Source organism: Hemiscyllium ocellatum, chromosome 18, assembly GCF_020745735.1.
Source record: "Hemiscyllium ocellatum isolate sHemOce1 chromosome 18, sHemOce1.pat.X.cur, whole genome shotgun sequence".
Taxonomy (NCBI): Eukaryota; Metazoa; Chordata; class Chondrichthyes; order Orectolobiformes; family Hemiscylliidae; genus Hemiscyllium; species Hemiscyllium ocellatum.
Window position 1 is genome coordinate 22,318,000 of NC_083418.1, and position 21,308 is coordinate 22,339,307.

The window sequence follows — 21,308 nt, forward strand, 5'->3', positions numbered from 1 at the left end:
CCAAGCAGTACCTGTAAAGGAGTAATCCAGTCACTGAAACACAGTCTGAGTTCCAGCATGACCAGGCAGCTCCTGATCACACTCGTCTAAACACAGAAAGAACAGCTGAACTCGAAAGGTGAGCTGAGTGTGTCTGTCCTTGATATCAGGACAGCATTTAACCAAGGAGCCGAAGTGAAACTGGAATCGATGGCTCTTTGCTGCTGGAGTCATACCTAACACAAAAGGAAGATAGATGTTGGAATTCAACCGTTTCACATCCAGGACAACTTGCTGGAGTTTCTCTGTGTACAATTCTGGTCTCAAGCATCTTCAGGTTTGCTTCATCAACGACCTTCCCTCTATCATGAGGTAAGAAGTGGGGTTTTTTGCTCAAGGCTGTACAATGTTCAGCACCACTTGCAACTCCTCAGATCCTGAAGCAGTCCATATCCATTGGCACCGATGCCTGGACCAGCATTCACAACATCCATACCGACAACAATGTATACTATCAGAAAGATTCAATGATATAAACTCCCTCCAGGTCCACCAAAAGCAAATTTCAAACCTGCAATCTGTAGCATCTAGGATGAGGCTAACGGATGCATTTCCTTTCCAAGTCACACACTATCCTGACTTGGAACTATATCGCCACTCCTTCACCAACATTGCATCAAAATCATGGAACATGTTTCCAAAGAGAACTGTACCTCAAGAATTGCTGCTGTTTAAGAAAGCATCTCACCACCATCTTCTCCAGGACGCACAATAAATGCTTGCTTCACCCACAATGCTCACATCCAATGAATGAATGAAGAAAAGCATCGCTAAGGAGAGTATTGAATGGGAAGGAGAGAACATCGTTTTGGTTGGGAAAGAAAAGTTGCTTAACGTGGAGTATTCATCACCAACCAGTGAAGAAGCTGTCAAGAAGCCCTATCAAAACTGAAGTGAATGGAAACCAGGACAAACTCTCTACTGGCTGGAATCATACTTAGTACAAGGAGAACAGTTGTTGAAGATCAATTGTTTCAGTCCCAGGATATCAGAGCAATAATTCCTTAGCCTTAATATTTTCTAATTAACCTGTTCAGATTTCTTATTACACACCTATGGGGCAGGTAGAACTTGTACCCAAGCCTTCTGGCTCAGAGGTAGGAACGCTACCATTGCACGAGAAGAGGTCAGAGTTCCTGCTCCTTCATCATTGACCTTTCCTCTATCATTACGTCAGAAATGGAATGCTCACTGATAATTCCACAATATTCAACACCATTGCCGACTTCTCAGATACTGAGACAACCTGTATCCATATGGAGGAAGACCTGGGTACCATCCAGGCTAGGGTTGATAACTGACAAGTAATAAAAGTGCCAGGCAATTACCACACCTGAAAGATAATCTCACCATTACTCCTTGACAGAGGACTGCCATGATAAGATTACCTTCACTTTCTCAAGGGTAATTAGAGCTCAGCAATAAATATTAGCCCAAATCATTGTCCTCTCATTCCATGTTGAATTAAAGAGACTTTGCAAGAATACTACGGAGAGGTGCAAAATTTAGAATACAGTAGTGAGAACTGTCATCAACTTATACTGACAGTGATATTTGTGGTGAAAAGGGCAGGAGTGTAAAACCTCACTGTATATTTAGGAGAATTTCTACTACAGTGTTTCCAGATTTTTGGATGGTTTGAGATGTTTGAAGGTTGATTGCCCTCTATCTCTTGCCAAGCTGCATACCCACATTAAAATGGATTTGCTCATTAACACTCAGCTTGGGCCATTCAGACCCTGACCTCTTTACAGACTTTGGTCCAATGTGCACAATATAGCTCAACTCTAGACATGAAGAAAGCACGATTGCCCTTGAAATGAGGCAAAACTTGACATGAAGGATTCCCTAGCCTATGAAAATTGGCAGGAAAACACTCCACTGTTTGAATTTAGGCTGGCACAAAGAAGGATGGGTGTAAGCTGTTAGAATTCAAAGTGTGGCACTGGAAAAGCACAGTAGGTCAGGCAGCATCTGAGGAGCAGCAGAGTCAACACTTTAGGCATACTCCCTTTCATCAGGAATGTGGAGGGGGTAGGGAGCTGAGAGATAAATAGGAGGATGGGGTGGACTGGGGGTAAGGTAGCTGGGAAGGTAATAGGTCGAGGCAGGTGGGGGGGGGGTGTGATTATGATAGATCTGCGAGGAGAGTGGAGCGGATAGGTGGGAGGGATGATGGACAGGGTAGGACAGGTCAAGAAGGTCATGTTGAGTTGGATGGTTGGATCAGGGAAGAGGAGGAGGGAGGGGAGATGAGAAAACTGGTGAAGTCTATGTTGATATCTTGTGGTTGAACAGTCTCAAGCTGGAGGTTGAGATGTTCTTCCTCTTGTTGTCAGGTGGCTAGGATTTGGCGATGGATGATGGCCAAGACTTGCATGTCATGGGGGAATGGAAGCGGTCAGCCATAGGATGGTGGAGTTGTTTGGTGCATGTCCCCCAGAGATGTTCTGCAGTCCTCACTTTCTCCTAGTAAGTTGTTAGAATCAACCATCTAAGTCCCAGTATATAACTGCAGAAATACCTCAAGGTCATGCCCTAGGCCCAATTATCTTATCTCATCATAGGTGGGGATGTTCAATCATGATTGTGCAATGTTCATAATTCCTCAGATACTGAAGAAGCAGTCTCCAAATACACTAAGATCTGAACCACACCCAGTACCATTTACACGAGGCAGCTATCATATCGAATAAGACCATTCAAAATCTTCCTGTGACTTTTAATGGCATTACCATCATTGACAGCAATATCCTGGGGTTATCACTGAACTGGACTAGCCAAATAAATAGTGACCGCAACACACTAAAAGCTCTGTGGCAAGTGACTGGCCTCAGTCTCCAATGCCTGTCCACTATTTAAAAAGCAAGTTAGTTGTATGACGGAATATTCTCAACTTGCCTGGATGAGTGCAATTTCAACCACACTCCAGAAGCTCAACATACTTATGGACAAAATAGCCTGCTTGATTAATATCCCTGACACCACCTTCGATTTTCACTGCCTTCAAAGCTGATACAGTGACTAAACAGTATACCATCTACAAATGCACTTTCACTAAATCACTGAAGCTCCTTTAACACTACCTTCCACACCCATCGTGCTGGAGTTATTCAGGGCTACATCCCACCTAGCGACGTACAGCACAGAAACAGACCCTTCGATCCAACTTGTCCATGCCAGCCAGATATCCTAAACTAATCTAGTCCCATTTGCCAGCACCCGGCCTATACCTTCCTATACCCTACCTACTCATATACCCATCCAGATGCTTTCTAAATGTTGTCATTGTACCAGCTTCCACCAACTCCTTTGGCAGCTCATTCTATACATGCACCACCCTATGTGGGGAAAAGCTGCCCTTTTGGTCCCTTTTAAATCTCTTCCCCACCCCCCACACACACACACACACACACACAAAAAAACCTATGCCCTCTAGTTCTGAACTCCCCAACCCGGGGAGAAGACCTTGTCTATTTATCCTATCCATGCCCCTCATGATTTTATAAACTCCATACAGGTCACCCCTTAGCCTCCAGATGAATGCCGCAAGTTCCCCTGCAGGCCACACACCGTCCTGGCTGGAACTATATTCACATTTCTTCACCATCACTGGGTAAAATCCTGAAATCCCTTCTTAACAGCACTGTGTAACCCCATGTCTGCAATGGTTCCAGTGAACAGCTCACCACTACCTTCTCCAGAGTCATTGGGCCTAGGCAACAAATGCTAGCCTAGTGAGCATCTTGCACATCTCATGAGCAATTTTTTTTAAAACACTGTGCCCCAGAACACCCTGAGTAGCATATTAGTGACCTTTTGCTAGATCTCAGCTCACCAATTACACAAAACTAAGTGAGGGACCCATCAGTTAGTCTGAAATTGCAATGACACCTCTATATGTGCACTAATTCCGGGAATGGTGGAACAGGCAGAAACCCTAGTAAGGTATAGGACAATGGCTTAGAAGGCAGAGACCAACAAGGCACATGGCACATCCAAACACACAGTTATGACACGTAATCGGGCAGTCACCTGTGAAGTGACTGGGGCCTCATGGAACAAGCACCATAGCTAGTTAGTGCAAACATATTGTCTCAATGACAAAGAAGACAGAGGTTACAATGAAACAGAAAATGCATGAAAATGACGGAAATCATTTAATACAATTTAGATCCATACCGAATATAGAAGAGTCAAAAAGAATTGAAAGGGTAACAGAAGAAAAAAAAGAGACTAAATCAGAAGAACCTGGCAACTTACATAAATAGAAATTCAAAAGATTTTCTTGTGATAAAAATAGTAAAAGCTGACAAGACAGAAGGAATAGGGCAATTAGGTATCATATAGGAGGATTTATGCCTGGTGTGAAATGGATGTATTAAGGGAGTACTGTGCATCTGTTTTTTACCAAGGAAACACATTGTCCCCAGGCCAAGAAGAAAAGAGTCTAACAATAAAAAGAGAGTTTGAAATTGATGGTGGCAATTTTGAATAGGCTGTCAGAACTTAAAATTGATAAGGTACCATTACCAGTTGATGGGTTGGAGAGAGAGCTCCTTCACACCATACTAAAAATAAACTAGAGTGAAAAGTGCAATGGTCACTGGCAGTGTTCTCATCTTGGCAAAAACAATGAACCCAGATGGCCTCCTTCTTCAAAGACCGCAATTTCCCCCCAGATGTGATCGACGATGCCCTCCACCGCATCTCCTCCACTTCCCGCTCCTCCGCCCTTGAGCCTCGCTCCTCCAATCGCCACCAGGACAGAACCCCACCAGTCATCACCTACCATCCCACCAACCTCCATATACATCATATCATCCGTCGTCACTTCCGCCACCTCCAAACAGACCCCACCACCAGGGATATATTTCCCTCCCCTCCCCTATCAGCATTCCGAAAAGACCACTCCCTCCGTGACTCCCTTGTCAGGTCCACACCCCCCAACAACCCAACCTCCACTCCCGATACCTTCCCCTGCAACCGCAAGAAATGCAAAACATGCGCCCACAACACCCACCCCCCTTACTTCCCTCCAAGGCCCCAAGGGATCCTTCCATATCCGCCACAAATTCACCTGCACCTCCACACGCATCATTTCCTGCATCCGCTGCACCCAATGTGGCCTCCTCTATGTTGGGGAGACAGGCCGCCTACTTGCGGAACATTTCAGAGAACACCTCTGGGACACCCGGACCAACCAACCCAACCATCCCGTGGCTCAACACTTCAACTCCCCTCCCACTCCAAGGACATTCATGTCCTTGGACTCCTCCATCGCCAGGAGGATGGAGGAAGAGCGCCTCATCTTCCGCCTAGGAGCTCCAACCACAAGGGATGAACTCAGATTTCTCCAGTTTCCTCATTTCCCCTCCCCCCACCTTGTTTCAGTCAAATCCCTCAAACTCAGCACCGCCCTCCTAACCTGCAATCTTCTTCCTGATCTCTCCGCCCCCCCACCCCCACTTTGGCCTATCACCCTCACCTTGACCTCCTTCCACCTATCGCATTTCCAACGCCCCTCCCCCAAGTCCCTCCTCCCTACCTTTTATCTTAGCCTGCTGGACACACTTTCCTCATTCCTGAAGAAGGGCTCATGCCCGAAACGTCGATTCTCCTGCTCCTTGGATGCTGCCTGACCTGCTGCGCTTTTCCAGCAACAGATTTTCAGCTCTGATCTCCAGCAGCTGCAGTCCTCACTTTCTCCTTACAGATGCTGGAAACCAGACTCTGGATTAGTGGTGCTGGAAAAGCACAGCAGTTCAGGCAGCATCAGAGAAGCAGTAAAATCTTCCTTGGCATCAGGCAAAAATGCCAGAGATCTGGAGAACTCAGAAAATGTTAAGCATTATTCCACAAAAATAATGAAACAAAATAAGCTCAGCAACTGCATATCAGTCAGCTCAACCTTGGAAGTAAGTTTTTAGAAACAATGATTCATGACAAAATTATTTGAGCAAATGCAATTTAATTGAGGATAGCCAAAACAGATTCGTTCTGGTAAAATTGTGTTCAACTAATTTCCTTGAGTTTTTTGATAAGGTTACAGACAGGGTAAAGCTATTGATGCTGTCCCCTTCAAGGGCACCAAACCCGTGACCTTTACCAACTAGAAGGGCAAGAGCAATAGATACATGGGAACACTAACATTGCCAAGTTCCCCTCCGTGTCAGGTGAATTGGCCAAGCTAAATTGCCCGTAGTGTTAGGTAAGGGGTAAATGTAGGGGTATGGGTGGGTTGCGCTTCGGCGGGTCGGTGTGGACTTGTTGGGCCGAAGGGCCTGTTTCCACACTGTAAGTAATCAAATATCACCCTGAATTGGAACCATGTCACCGGATTGATATTCTGGAACTCAATTCTTAACAGCACTGAGGGTAGACTGACACCACACGTGGTTTTAAGAGTGCAACTCACCACCAACTTCACCAGGGCAAATAGGAATGAGCAATAATCATTGCTTTGCCATGGACACAAACATTTCATGAATTAATAAATAAGTGTTAATGGATTTCTGAAAAGACATGTCCAACAACTCATTTAACCCCAACTTCAAAAGGCTCAGGTCTATGAAAGTTCATTGTCTTAATTCTTGATTAGCGGTTTCTCTCTTGGCAGTGTCTGCTTAACCACTGCATATTGTTAGCATTTTACAGTGAATGGGAATGTGTGACATTATAATGTGAACGGTGCCATCATGGTGGATGTCAGTTCACACCGTCAATCTGTGTTTGCAGTTTGCCAAATCACTGCAGGAAAGTGCCAGTCCAAACATTTCTCCGCAGGGCAGTGTGGTTACGTTATCACAAACTGGGTCCACAGTGATACAATGAGATGGGTCCCAATCTGTTCTTTTAGCTGCGGACAATTTGAATAACCAACGAAAAGAAATCAATTATATTACAGGCCTAGCTTCAATTGAGAGAGTACACTTGGAATATATTATAACTCAATTAAAGAGATGCATTTTTTCCAGCTGTCAGTTAATTACTTAGTCACACATTGCATAGAACACTTAGGTACAGGTAAGATTTCTTTACATGCACGAAGACAATTGCACATAAGGCAAATCTAACAGTCTATGATTAAATAAAACACATTCACAACATTGCCTTGCAGGTTAAATACAAAATCATCCATATTTTCATTTGAAAATACTTCACATATCATGAGTAAATATATGCAAATCCAAGGATAATTTTTCCAGTAACGAATACATTCAACATGTCAAACCAAAGTAACATTCAAAGGGATTAAAGGAACAAGATACATTTTTTTCAATCTGATGCACTGAATTTCATTCCAGTTAGTGGATATTGTAGACCCGTAAAAATCATTCTTTCACTTTTGCTGGTTTGATGGCAAGGAGACTAAGAGGACTATAGTTGCCTGGAAACCAAATGAAATGCAGGATGGCTTTATTTAGAAAATGCCTTTTAAGCTGCAGCCTTATTCTGATTCAAAATTTCCGTCAAATATATTTGTACATCTGGCTTTTTAGATAATACGCAAACACTCTACAAATACTCTAACATCTGGGAAGCATAACACTCTTAAGACAAAACAGGACATCACACCAGCAACCTGAAAATGCACAAGTTAGCAAGGTTCATTTTCATTAAAGCACATTATCTGCAACAATTACATTTTCTACTCATGTTGATGCCTTTGCATCAAAACATAACAAACTAAGACGACAAGGAAGTGGCCCGCTCCCAGGTTTCTCTCACTGTTTTATAATTGGACATAATCAAACTCATTGAAATGTTCCTGTGACTGATAAGTACCCCCGTGAAAAAAAACACTCATCACGGACATTCACATCATCTAAGATTGAAATGAAAGTAAGTGGAAATCTGATAAACAATAACCACACCTATAGTTCCAGCAAATTGAATCAGCATCTGGCGAGGAAATTAACTGACTAATATTACTGTCCCTAATTCAACATACTTCCCTAATTCTCAAAAAGAGGGAGGCTTGGAAGGTAAAATCTAAAATTTACACAGCAAACAATTCTTGACAAAACAACTTGCCTTTCAACTGGATGACTTAAACAACACACTGATCACAAATGATTACGGTCATCTTTTGGTATAATGAATCCAACTGTTTCAGTCAGGAATCAGCTGATGATGTCTTTGTCTCACCTCACCCCACTTATTACAACTATTAATTTGTTCTTTCAGTCCCTTATCATGGTACAATCAGAGGCAGCAGGCAATGCTTATTTATAAACTTTGTCAGTGATATATCACGATGTGCCTAACTTTAGCTGTCAACTCTGATTAAATATATTCCTAGAGGTTTTACCACGTCTTGCCCCCACACTCCAGCCATTAGGCAGCTAACACATCTATATCCTTGATGCATTGCCTTCCTATGCCTACAGAAAGTAAATGATGCAACTGGATGATACTTGACAATGAGCCAAAAAGCCTTTTTACCCTCCACTGTCAATATTTGAACATCTGGTAAAGAGCAATGTTCAAAGAAAATGACAAAAAAAAATTTTCATTGTCACTTTGATTTTTCTCCAGTGTGGGAAGCACCAGTGGAAATTGATACTCAATTCCTGTACACTTCAGGCCAATTCCAGACATTTGGCACACCTGATAAGTTCACTGAAAATGGCAAAAGCTGAGCTTTGGTACATCTAAAGTTTTTACCACCAAAGTGCAATGCAGCATTGCACTGAAGCAATTGTCTCATTTCTTTGAGTTCATCTGAATAAGTCTCAAGTGAGATAGGCCTTTCCCAAACTTTCTAGGAGAAAGTGAGGACTGCAGATGCTGGAGATCAGAGCTGAAAATGTGTTGCTGGAAAAGCGCAGCAGGTCAGGCAGCATCCAAGGAACAGGAGAGTCGACGTTTCAGGAAGAAGGGCTCATGCCCGAAACGTTGACTCTCCTGCTTCTTGAATGCTGCCTGACCTGCTGCGTTTTTCCAGCAACACACTTTCAGCTTTCCCAAACTTTGACTATTCAATATGAGGGAAAATCATGTTAAATTACCAAATAGCTTGCTTTTTCACTTGTCCAGAAGCACTCAATATGGACAGCTGGGTCAATGAGGTAATCACATATCAAACAGAAGAATTATTTCCATGATCATATTATAATATAACTACTTTGGCAATTTACATGCCATGTCTCTGAAAGCTGATCAGAATGACTGTTTAATTGATCGATATGTAAATTGTCTAGCATTTTATCATTTTCTTGATTTCCCCCTCAAAAATAATTGCTAATTTCTCATAAAGAAACTTGAGAAATTAATCCTAATCACTGGGTATAGGGATTGATACGTTTTCTCTTCTGCCAATTTTGCATTACACAGCAGGATTTACTTTAGTTCCTAAATGAATGTTAATTTATTACTGATTAATGAATGCTGGTGTTGAGAGTTTACCTTTGTGATAGAACTATCAGTTGACACTCAGAATACATTGCAATAAAACTGACAGCTTTGTTTTGATCTGAAAATGTGTTGCTGGTTATGGCGCAGCAGGTCAGGCAGCATCCAAGGAACAGGAAATTCGACGTTTCGGGCATAAGCGCTTCATCAGGAATGATGAAGGGCTTATGCCCAAAACGCCGAATTTCCTGTTCCTTGGATGCTGCCGGACCTGCTGCGCTTTAACCAGCAACACATTTTCAGCTCTGATCTCCAGCATCTGCAGACCTCACTTTTTACTCGAAGCTTTGTTTTGATGCAGATTAGTGCACACAACAAAAATGATCAATATAAAACTGGAAACAAAATTTTAAATTAATATTTGAAAAATGCTTTTAGCTATTACAGAAAGCAGAAAGTTGCACTTTGAGAATGCTTACTTTTTCTGGACATGTTTCTTTTTACAAAATAATGGATTACTCTGATAGACTCCATATAAAAACTGATCAAGGAAGGAGGCTGGAGGCAGCTTGGTTCCACTTGGCTACAATGTATGCAGAGCTCAGCTGTACTGTACAACACACGTGGTGCTGTTAATGCAATCAGTGTAGATCACGGTTTTATGAAAAGTCCATAATCAGGATAACAATTAAAATCTGGATTAGGTTCACACTGAGGCTATAATTCCAGATACAAGTTGGTTGGGGTACAGGATGGCATTGTCAGCATCATTAATAAAATGAACAAGAGAGTGGTGGGAAGAAAGAAAGAAAATATTAAAAACCTGATTTTGAAAATTATTAAAATTGTCTTTTGTTTTTTTATTCCCTTATAAACTACACTATTGAACCACACTACAAACAGCAAAGAGAAACATGGGCAATATTTTCTGCAGACCCAACCAACTATTTGCGGCAATTGAGAATTTTATTACCTTAACAACCATTAAAAATAAAATATATGGTTATAATATTAGTGTGATATATATTAGAAGCATACCCTGGAGAGCAGTAAATGCTTGTTTATCTATATCTGAGCAATCGCGATTGCTTCCTGCCACGCCACTGGAATTTAAATTAAAGCTAATCATATCAATTACTTTAATTAATCTTAATTCTCCAACCACTGAGAACAATACACGCAAAACAGATGGAATTTAAAATTCTTAGCCACTTTCAGAAAACAGGGTGATAAAATGGCAGTTTCACACCAAAACACAAATTACATATGAAGTTAAACAAACATAAAATAAAAGTAATGTATTAATCTGCACACAATTACCAATGTTGTACCCATTTAGCAATAATCCTATACAATGTTGCATAGCAGGACTCAACAACAAGCCATGGTTGAAAATTTAATTTATCAGACAGCGTAGCATTTCATTTGTGAACTCATTCTATTTCAAGCAGCTTTAACACTGGCCACAGAGAATTGCCACCTTCCAGTATATGGGTGTGTGCATTCAACAGCAACCACAAGATAAACTTGCCTGACCGAGTAAAACAGATGAAGAAAACTAAGTTCATAATTATTAGCTTGCCAGTACTTGTTTAATCTGTTCAAAATATTTATCCTCTGCATTATATTTTCCTCTTCTGATGCAAGTGTTCCAAACCTTGAAGCCGCTAGGCCTCCTTCACCAAATTAATCTTCTTCATGTATGTAATCGAGGGTTGACAGCAGAACAATTGGTGAGGACAAAAATGGTTCGCCCAACAATGAGAGTTAAAAAAAACAGCTGCGATGTTCAGTCCAAAACAGACCACGGATCAGCTGGTAGACATCAGTTAGTACCCCCGCTCTAAATGCATTCAAATTTCTGAATCAGCAGGGGACACCTTTACCATTAATTATGTGTTTAGTCAATGCCTTTAAGATTTATACTTTCTTTAATGACAAAAGTACAACAATTGACACAAATAGTTATCATGTGAACTTCACTATCCTTTCAGCACAGTAAGTTAAATTATAATATGAAGAAAATTAATCAGAAATAAGTTCCTGGTTTATTCCTTGGATCATTACAGCAGGCTTCTGATGGGTGGCACAGTGGCTCAAAGGTTAACACTGCTACCCCACAACACCTGGGACCTGGGCTCAATTCCACCCTTGGGCGATTGTCTGTGTGGAGTTTGCACATTCTCCTGTGGGTTTCTTCCAGGTGCTCTGGTTTCTGCCCACAATCCAAAGATATGCAAATTAGGTGGACTGGCTGACCAAAGTCCATTTTATATAACCTTTTTACACGGATTCTTAACTTCAGTCTGATCGATGCAAACATTTCTACGTTTCAAACAACTGTGGAATCCCAAAAGCAATACTGAAAGTTACAGTACGAAGTAAAAATATTTGAATAATAGTTTCTCAATCAAAACTGTCCTGACCTAATTGAAAGGAATTGCAACATTTCCATAATTATCCACACACCCTCCAGAAAACAACACTACAATGTGGATCTCTTCTAGCCATACTGAATCAGTTTTAAAGATAAATAAGTCAAGAGGGAACTCAAAAAAGAGATGACTTTTGCTACACTGTGTTCACTGACTGTTGTTACAATTGTGCAGATCTTCCTTGAGATTATATTTCTTGCTGGTTGATGCTCTGCAGAAAGAAATATTTCACTTAAGAGCTTTCATTTCACTGAGATGGCTTCAGACCAGCTTATATTCAACAATCTGGTCTAAAAGTCCTGCTCACAAATTCAGAGCCAACACAAATTTCAGCACAGCAGCTGAAGCAAACCATAACATTGTTAATGAAGGAAACTGCAATATTCTTTTAAAAAACTGCCCATTTTTTCAATGTTAATATGACCTTTAAAAAATTCTAGGATCGAGATCATCTCCAAAAAAAAGTTTAGCCTTGGGCCTTATCGTATCTGTATACCAAGTCTCATTGAAGTCTGCTCATTAGCTTTTAAGATATATTATTTAAAAACAAATAGGTTAACAGGGGTAATAACAGTACACATTCACAACTTAGTGGTAGAGGTTTAAAAAAAAAGTTATAGTCACTGGTCTCATTGTCATTTGTGCAAATTGTCTCATTTTCTTGTATTACCCCAAAGACTTTATTTTAGAAGTATTCTTCTGTTTTTGAGAATGCAAAAAATGCTACAAAACAGCAAATTCTACTTTCCTTTCAATGTGATGTCGAGGACAATTAAAGATCCTGAAATCCAATTCTGCAATATTAAGAAAGGTATAAAAAATTAAGATATTTACAATCCGGATTACGACGTGATCACAAACATATTCATCTAGCATTGCTAAATGTGATGGTGTACAGAGGTACTTGCTTTAAGTTAACTGAGACATTACAACTTCAAGAAACTGAAAAACATCAGAAATGATAACATGCAGTGCCAAATGTGTTTCATATCTCATTCAATTATAGATTTTTGAAAAGACTGGATGAATTTGATAACTTTCTGGAAGCTCTGGAAATGAGAGTTTATAATATACTTAAGAAACAGTAATTGTTTGATCTTTTAAAGAATGCCTGTTCATTGCAAATGTACCAGTTTCGGTTTATCCTCCAATAATAGTTTTGCGCAGAGAAGCATATGGTCAAATATCAGAAGAATAAACAGGAAAAGTACTGTATTAACACAAAACATAAGGTGGAAGGAACAATGAAGAGTTTGCTTATTTAAAGTGGAGTGCAACCCTGATTGTGAGATAAAATGTTCATACTATGTATCCCTTCTGGAGAATTGATTACAGGGATAAACAGGAGTTTCACAATTTAAATAATCCACAGACAGCTATCACTTAAGGGCTCCTAAAAAAAAATTCAATCTCAATGAAGTGTGACTTCTCAATCTAATCAAAACAACGATGTCCTTTTTCCAAGTCACAATAAACTGCATTGAAAGCTATTTCTGCCTATAACAGAAGGAGAAGAACCCAATAATATTGAATTTCTCTTCAGTCTGATACTGATTCCCAGTATGCATGCAAACATGCGCAATTATTCAAACTATACTAGACACAAATCAAAATATCTGGTGTGTGTAAAATTTTAATCTGCCATTTAACAGGCAAACATTTCTCACGGATTTAAAATTATTCCCAATGTTAGGAGCAAAACAGAACAGCACTTTTCCTGTGGCAATGGAAAACATTCAAATACTTGTATGAAATAGATTACAAATGTCCATTTCCTAGTGTACTTCAACCGACACTAGAGCACAATGTGTGTAAAATGATTAAACTTAATTGAATCACAGAAATAAATTTAAACCAGGGTTCATAAGATGAATCATTCCAGCAATTTCATGCTTTATAACTATTTCAGTGACTGCAGTGCTACAGTATTAAGACTGTCGGTACAAAAAATTATAGGACCCAGCTTTGTCAAAATGCCAGGAGTTAAAGATTTCTCCAGGGCATCAGGTTATCTTATTTTTAATAAATAAAACCAAAAGAATTAAGGCTGAATGGCTGTGAAATGCAATATTTGATCACACAGGCAATACTGCAAATTATTATTAGTCTCAAAATGCAACTGGTTCCGTCACAAAATGTTAGAAGTGCTAATATTGTATAAGCACAAGTGCCCTGACAATGTGCTCTTTGCGGCAATAACATTATTTCTTACAGACTGCACTATTAGACAAGTAGAATGCTGGTCACACATATATTCTCAGTCAGGCTGTTTTCAATAAAGGGAGAAAGATAGTTCCAAACCAGGAGTTTGGAAATAAATGTATTATACACCTTGCAATAATATTTCCGATACCAGGCATGGGAAACAGGATGAATAATCCCATAAAATGGAATGAGAACAATGAACAAGATTTAGGGACAAGAACTGAATATGGAATGTGATTTCAAGTTCCAATCTATACTGACAAAACAAACTCCACATCAACACCTCTCTCAAATCTTCCAATGCTGGTTATCAGATTGCTAACTCAATGTTCCAGTTTTGGACGAGTCAACTTGCATTTTAGGGAAACATTGGCAAGATGAAAGCCACCCCACCACATAATAATTAAAATTCCCTCCATTTCACTGATTCAGGCTGAATTAGATCATGTGAAACCCAACTATCCCATTCCACTCAGTCCAAGTTTCTATCCTATATTCTCTTCATCATTAAAGGCAGTCAAGGTTTGTAACACTGCGTGCTTTCTCTGCATCTTCTGCTGAAGCCCCCAACCACGTCATCATTTTAATCAGTTCCAATGTGCTTCTGGCTAATTGCTCACCCCCGACTCTTAATAAACTTGAGTCTGTAAATCTCTGTTGCTTGTGTCTTAACACGCACAATGTAAACTCAACAACTGTCCTTGCACTTGGTGGTCTATATTATTCCTCACTTATTAAAGCTTCAAAGTTTCATTTTCTCATCCTTGGGCTCAACTCACTCTATAGCCTTCAGTTTAACATCGTCAGCCCTATAACTCGCTGCATTCCTCCAACTCCATCTCTTATGTATCATCATGGGCCATGCTTTCATAGGTCTAAATCCTAAGATTCAGAAGTTTCTCTTAAGTCCTTCTGTTTTCCACAACAATTGCCTCCTTATTCCTTTGGCCAGGTTTTTCGTCATTCTTACTAATGCGGTTTCTTTGGTTTAGTGTAGTTTCTTTCCTTTAAATCAACTCCTATGAAACATTTAAAGAATCTTGTGGCTTCTTGATAGTGTCTCCATGTCCAACCTGTTTCATCTTATGGAAGAAAGGGGGAATCTAGACCATGGGCCACCTTTTTAAAAATTAAGGGTTGCCCATTTAAAACAGATGAGCCAGACATTTTTCTCACAAAGTCTTTCGAGTTGTCATCCTGAAAAAATGATGAAAACAGAATCTTTGAATAGTTTAAGGAGAGAGAAAGCAATGGGACAAGAGGTTATCAGATGTAGGCGGGATTGTGGATGAGGATATAGTGTAATCATATCAACCATCAACTTATTAAGTGGAGGATCAGATTCAAAAGGCAGCTTCATCTAGCACTAAGTCAAGAGGATCTCCCAGATGTTTCCTTTCATTTGCTCATGGGATGCAAGCACATTGGAAAAGTGTAAATTTTTGAAAGTCCTTGATTGCTTGCGAAGAATGTGCATGTCTGCTTGATTCAGTTGGGGTACCTGGACAAGTTAGACCGAAGGGTCTGTTTCCGTGCTGTGCACCTCTATGACTGGGCAGGCTAGATGCAGGAAAAATGTTCCCAACTGTGGCACACCCATAGTCTTATAGAAACATAGAAAATTTGTGTAGGAGTTGGCCATTTAGCCCTTCGATCCTGTACCACCAATCAAAATGATCACGCAATTTCAATATCCCATTCCCGCTTTCTCTCCATATTCCTTGATTCTTTTAGCCACTAGGGCCACATCCACCTCCCTCATGAGTATATCTAATGAATTGGCCTCGACAGCTTTCTGTGGGAAGAGAATTCACTGAGTGAACTCTGAGTGAAGAAATTCTTTCACATCTCAGTTCTGAGTGGCTTTCCCTTATTCTTAGACCATGACCTCGAATTCTGAACTTCCTCAACATCAAGAACATTTTTCCTGCATCTCGCCTGCCCAGTCATAGAGATGTACAGCACGGAAACAGACCCTTCGCTCCAACTCGTCCAGATATCCCAACCTAATCTAGCTCCATTATGAGATTCCCCCCTCATTCCTTTAAATTATAATGAGTATAAGTCCAGTTGATCCAGCCCTTCTTCATATCTCAGTCCTGCTAAACTGGGAATCAGTCTGGTGAACCTTCGCTGGACTCCCTCAACAGCAAGAATGAGTTTCCTCAGACTAGGAGACCAAAACTGCACACAATATTCTTGGTATGGCCTCACCAAGATCCTGTATAAATGCAGCAAGATATCCCCACTCCTATATTCAAATCCTCTTGTCAAGATTTTGACCCAGTGACTGGAAAGAAATATTTTCAAGAGTTCGATGATATATTTTCAAGTAAGAATGATGTGCAAGTTATAGGGTAACCGACAGGTGTCTGTTGTTTTTGTTCTTCTTCTTCTTCTGAGTGGCAGATATTGCAAGTATGCAAGGACATTTGGTGAGTTCTAACATTGCATCTTGTAAGTAAGGTATATTGTTGCCATTGTGTATCAGTGGTGGAGGGAGCGAATTCTTATGGTGGTCAATGGGGTGCCTGTCAGGTGGAATCATTGTCTAAATGGCATCAAGCTTCTTGTTGTTGAAGCTGCACATAGCAAGTGGAGAGTATCCAATCAAATTCCTGAATTGTCCCTTGCAAATGGTGGACCAACTTCAGGAATTCGGAAATTACTAATGACAGAATACCCAGCCTCTAACCTGCTCTTGGAACCATGGCACGTTAATGCAGTTCAGTGGGTAAGGTTCAACATGATGAGTGCAAGGGATTTGATGGTGATTATGCTATCAAACACATCAAAGGTGAATGATAGAATTCTCTCTTGCTGGAGAGATTTGGTACTTTGCGGTGTTAATATTGTTTGCAACTTAACAACCTAAGCATAAATGTTGGCCCGGTCTTGGTTGCAAATGAACACTCATTGCTTCAGTATCTGAGGACTTGTGAGCAATACTGACTATTGTGCAATCATTGGTAAACATCCCCAGTTCTGAACTCGCATTGCAGGCAAGGTCATTGATGAAGCAGCTGAAGTTGTTAGGCTCAGGACACTACCATGAGGAACTCCTGCAATAATATCCCAGGACTGAGATGCCTAGCCTACAAAGACGATAACTATCTTCCTTTGTGCTTGGTCTGACCACAATTTTCTTCCTAACTGTTACTGAATTCAATTTTTCAAGGGCAGCTAGTGGCTCTTCTTGAAATCATCACTGACATGACGAGCAAAATGAGCACCTTATGGGTTGTAACCAATAAGGCGTGACAAGGAGAGACTGGTATCTATGAAATCATTGAAGCAATCAACACCTTCAGAAAAGGATGAAGATTAGAGATGACAACGTACAAGAGAAAATATGAAGTTAGAGTCAGTAGCAATGCCTTCTGCATAATTCTCTGCAGTTAATCAGCACAGAGCAAGGTACTCAGTTTCTTGGTGTTGGACAAGTTGGTGTTTGAGGGGAGAGTGTAACAGCAATGGAAGAACATATTCCAAAGCTTAGAATGGGCATGGAGTATGTATACATCAGAAATTCCTCAGATAAGTACCACATAAAATGGGGGATACCAAGAAGAGACAAAGAACAAAAAAAAAAGACATGAACCCTTTAATTTAAAAAAAGATTTACACAGGTTTAGTTACATTGTTGTGGTTCTGCTCGCCGAGCTGGAAGTTTTTGCTGCAAACGTTTCGTTCCCTGGCTAGGGAACATCATCAGTGCTGTTGGAGCCTCCTGTGAAGCGCTGCTTTGATGTTTCTTCCGGTATTTATATTGGTTTGTTCTTGCCGCTTCCGGGTGTCAGTTTCAGCTGCAGTGATTTGTATGTGGGGTCCAGGTCGATGTGTCTGTTGATGGATGTTCTTGCCGTTTCCGGGTGTCAGTTTCAGCTGTAGTGGTTTGTATATGGTGTCCAGGTCAATGTGTCTGTTGATGGAGTTTGGGGATGAATGCCATGCTTCTAGGAATTCTCTGGCTGTTCTCTGTCTGGCTTGTCCTATAATAGTGGTGTTTTCCCAGTCAAATTCATGTTGCTGGTTGTCTGAGTGTATGGCTACTAGAGATAGCTGGTCGTGTCGTTTTGTGGCTAGCTGATGTTCATGGATGCGGATTGTTAGCTGTCTTCCTGTTTGTCCTATATAGTGTTTTGTGCAGTCCTTGCATGGTATTTTGTAAACTACGTTAGTTTGGCTCATGCTGGGTATTGGGTCCTTTGTTCTAGTGAGTTGTTGTCTGAGCGTGGATGTTGGCTTGTGTGCTGTTATGAGTCCTAAGGGTCGCAGTAGTCTGGCTGTCAGTTCTGAGACGCTCCTGACGTATGGTAGAGTGGCTAGTCCTTTTGGTTGTGGCATGTCCTCGTTCCTCAGTCTATCTCTTAGGCATCTGGTGATAAAGTTGCGTGGGTATCCGTTTTTGGCGAATACCTTGTATAGATGTTCCTCTTCCTCTTTTCGCAGTTCTGGTGTACTGCAGTGTGTTGTGGCCCTTTTGAATAGTGTCCTGATGCAGCTTCGTTTGTGTGTGTTGGGGTGGTTACTTTCATAGTTTAAGTCTTAAACTATGAAAGTAACCACCCCAACACACACAAACGAAGCTGCATCAGGACACTATTCAGAAGGGCCACAACACACTGCAGTACACCAGAACTGCGAAAAGAGGAAGAGGAACATCTATACAAGGTATTCGCCAAAAACGGATACCCACGCAACTTTATCACCAGATGCCTAAGAGATAGACTGAGGAACGAGGACATGCCACAACCAAAAGGACTAGCCACTCTACCATACGTCAGGAGCGTCTCAGAACTGACAGCCAGACTACTGCGACCCTTAGGACTCATAACAGCACACAAGCCAACATCCACGCTCAGACAACAACTCACTAGAACAAAGGACCCAATACCCAGCATGAGCCAAACTAACGTAGTTTACAAAATACCATGCAAGGACTGCACAAAACACTATATAGGACAAACAGGAAGACAGCTAACAATTCGCATCCATGAACATCAGCTAGCCGCAAAACGACACGACCAGCTATCTCTAGTAGCCATACACTCAGACAACCAGCAACATGAATTTGACTGGGAAAACACCACTATCATAGGACAAGCCAGACAGAGAACAGCCAGAGAATTCCTAGAAGCATGGCATTCATCCCCAAACTCCATCAACAGACACATTGACCTGGACACCATATACAAACCACTACAGCTGAAACTGACACCCGGAAACGGCAAGAACATCCATCAACAGACACATCGACCTGGACCCCACATACAAATCACTGCAGCTGAAACTGACACCCGGAAGCGGCAAGAACAAACCAATATAAATACCGGAAGAAACATCAAAGCAGCGCTTCACAGGAGGCTCCAACAGCACTGATGATGTTCCCTAGCCAGGGAACGAAACGTTTGCAGCAAAACCTTCCAGCTCGGCGAGCAGAACCACAACAACGGATACCCGAGCTACAAATCTTCAATCAGAGTTTAGTTACATGGTTGGTGCAAGCTACCCTTATGTAAGAGAGGACTTCTTAATGGAAGCAGGCAACATATTTTGCTTTCATTACATTACAGACATCAATCCCACAATGAAAGATATCTAAAGCTTTTAGTGCAAAAGAATTGAATCTAATTTTATGTCTCAAAAGAACAGCATTAATTTCCTGCCAAATTATTTCATGCATGAGCAAGAGGAAAGGATTTTTTGGTGAGCTCCAATTAGAATATGTAAGCAGAGTTCTTTTAGGATGTTTAAATAAGTATTCTCATCGCAGAAGTATCTTGGTTATAATGTATTTTGGGCATGTTCTGGTAGCACAAATGACCTTTGATAGGAATGACTGGTTTTGTCACAGAAAACATGTAGAAAAAGATTGCTTGTACATCAGAAACACATAATAACTCATTTTCGAGTGAACAAGAACTCATTCAGGATCTAAAAGTGCCTTCATTTAGCAAATATTTCTCAAAAATCTACCTCAATACCATTACAAGATAATAATTTCATACAAAATTAGTTATGGGCTTATAAAATAGAAAACGGTCTGAAATTTTATTCTATTAAAATCTCTTCAAGTAAATCAATGATTAACATCAGGGTATTGAAAGAATTGGGAGGGATGGAAGCTGCTTAACAAACAAAATTTAATTAGATTGGAGACAAAAAACAGTGGTGGTTGACAGAACAGCAGCATAATTAATGCAATTCTGATTACCTCTCGGAAAACAAAAACACAAATTAGTGACACTGCACTGGGCCGTAATCCTGTCTCATGAGATCAAGGTTATTAAATCTTGGTGATAGACCAAGTCACAATTTAACATTTCAGCCTCTTCCAAATTTCTAAGAAAATGAACACTGAAATTACCAGGTCCCACCTTTGAATATTATTATACTTCAAGTGCTCATGCAAATACTTTTTAAACATTGTGAAGTTACCCACTTCTACAAGCCACTGCCACCCCCAAATGCAAACAAACAGTTCCAGACCCCTACAATCCCCTGGATGAAAAATGTTTCCTCATGTCTCTCCAAACCTCTTGCCTTTCACCTTCAAAGTATGCCCTCTTGTCACTGACCGCTCATTTAAGAGGAAATATCACTTTTGGTGTTGGACAAGTTGGTGTTTGAGGGGGAGAGTATAACAGCAATGGAAGAACATATTCCAAAGCTTAGAATGGGCATGGAGCATGTATACATTTTTTAAAAAATCACTTTATTCTCCACCCTGTCCATGCTCCCACAATCCTAAACACCTTACCCAAATCACCCTGCCAACCTGCTCTGCCCCCCCAAAAAAACAACTTGAGCTTAATCAGCCTGTCCTCATAGCAAGATGCTTCATTCCAGACAACATCCTCATGAATTCCCCACTGCACTCCCTCCAGTGCAATCACATCCTTCCTGTAGTGTAGCGATCAGCACTGTACACAGTACACCACCCTAACCAAAACACTGTATACTTGATGCAAGAGATTCATAGATTCATACCAAAAATGAGAAGACATTCTGATAAAATGATTTAGGTAAAGTGATGGATGGACTGGCATCCAAATTAAACAGGAGTCAGCATACAGAATTCTAAGGCCCAAATGAACTGCAACAGTAGACTGACAAACTGGCAGAATGGCAGAAAGTTGGAGGAGTATAAATTTAGTGTATTTTGGTAGCACAGACTTGATGGGCTGAAGACCCTCTTCTGCACTCTATGATTCGACCATCTTTCAGGGAATGTTACATGACACAGGTTGGAAGAACTGTGTGTGGTTC

General features: G+C 40.8%; 1 protein-coding gene across 4 annotated transcripts in view; it reads right to left on the bottom strand.

Annotated features, from left to right (window-relative positions):
- The window catches only part of LOC132824364 (activating molecule in BECN1-regulated autophagy protein 1-like), a 446,197-nt gene that overhangs the window by 200,288 nt on the left and 224,601 nt on the right, over positions 1-21,308 (bottom strand). The window lies entirely within an intron of this gene.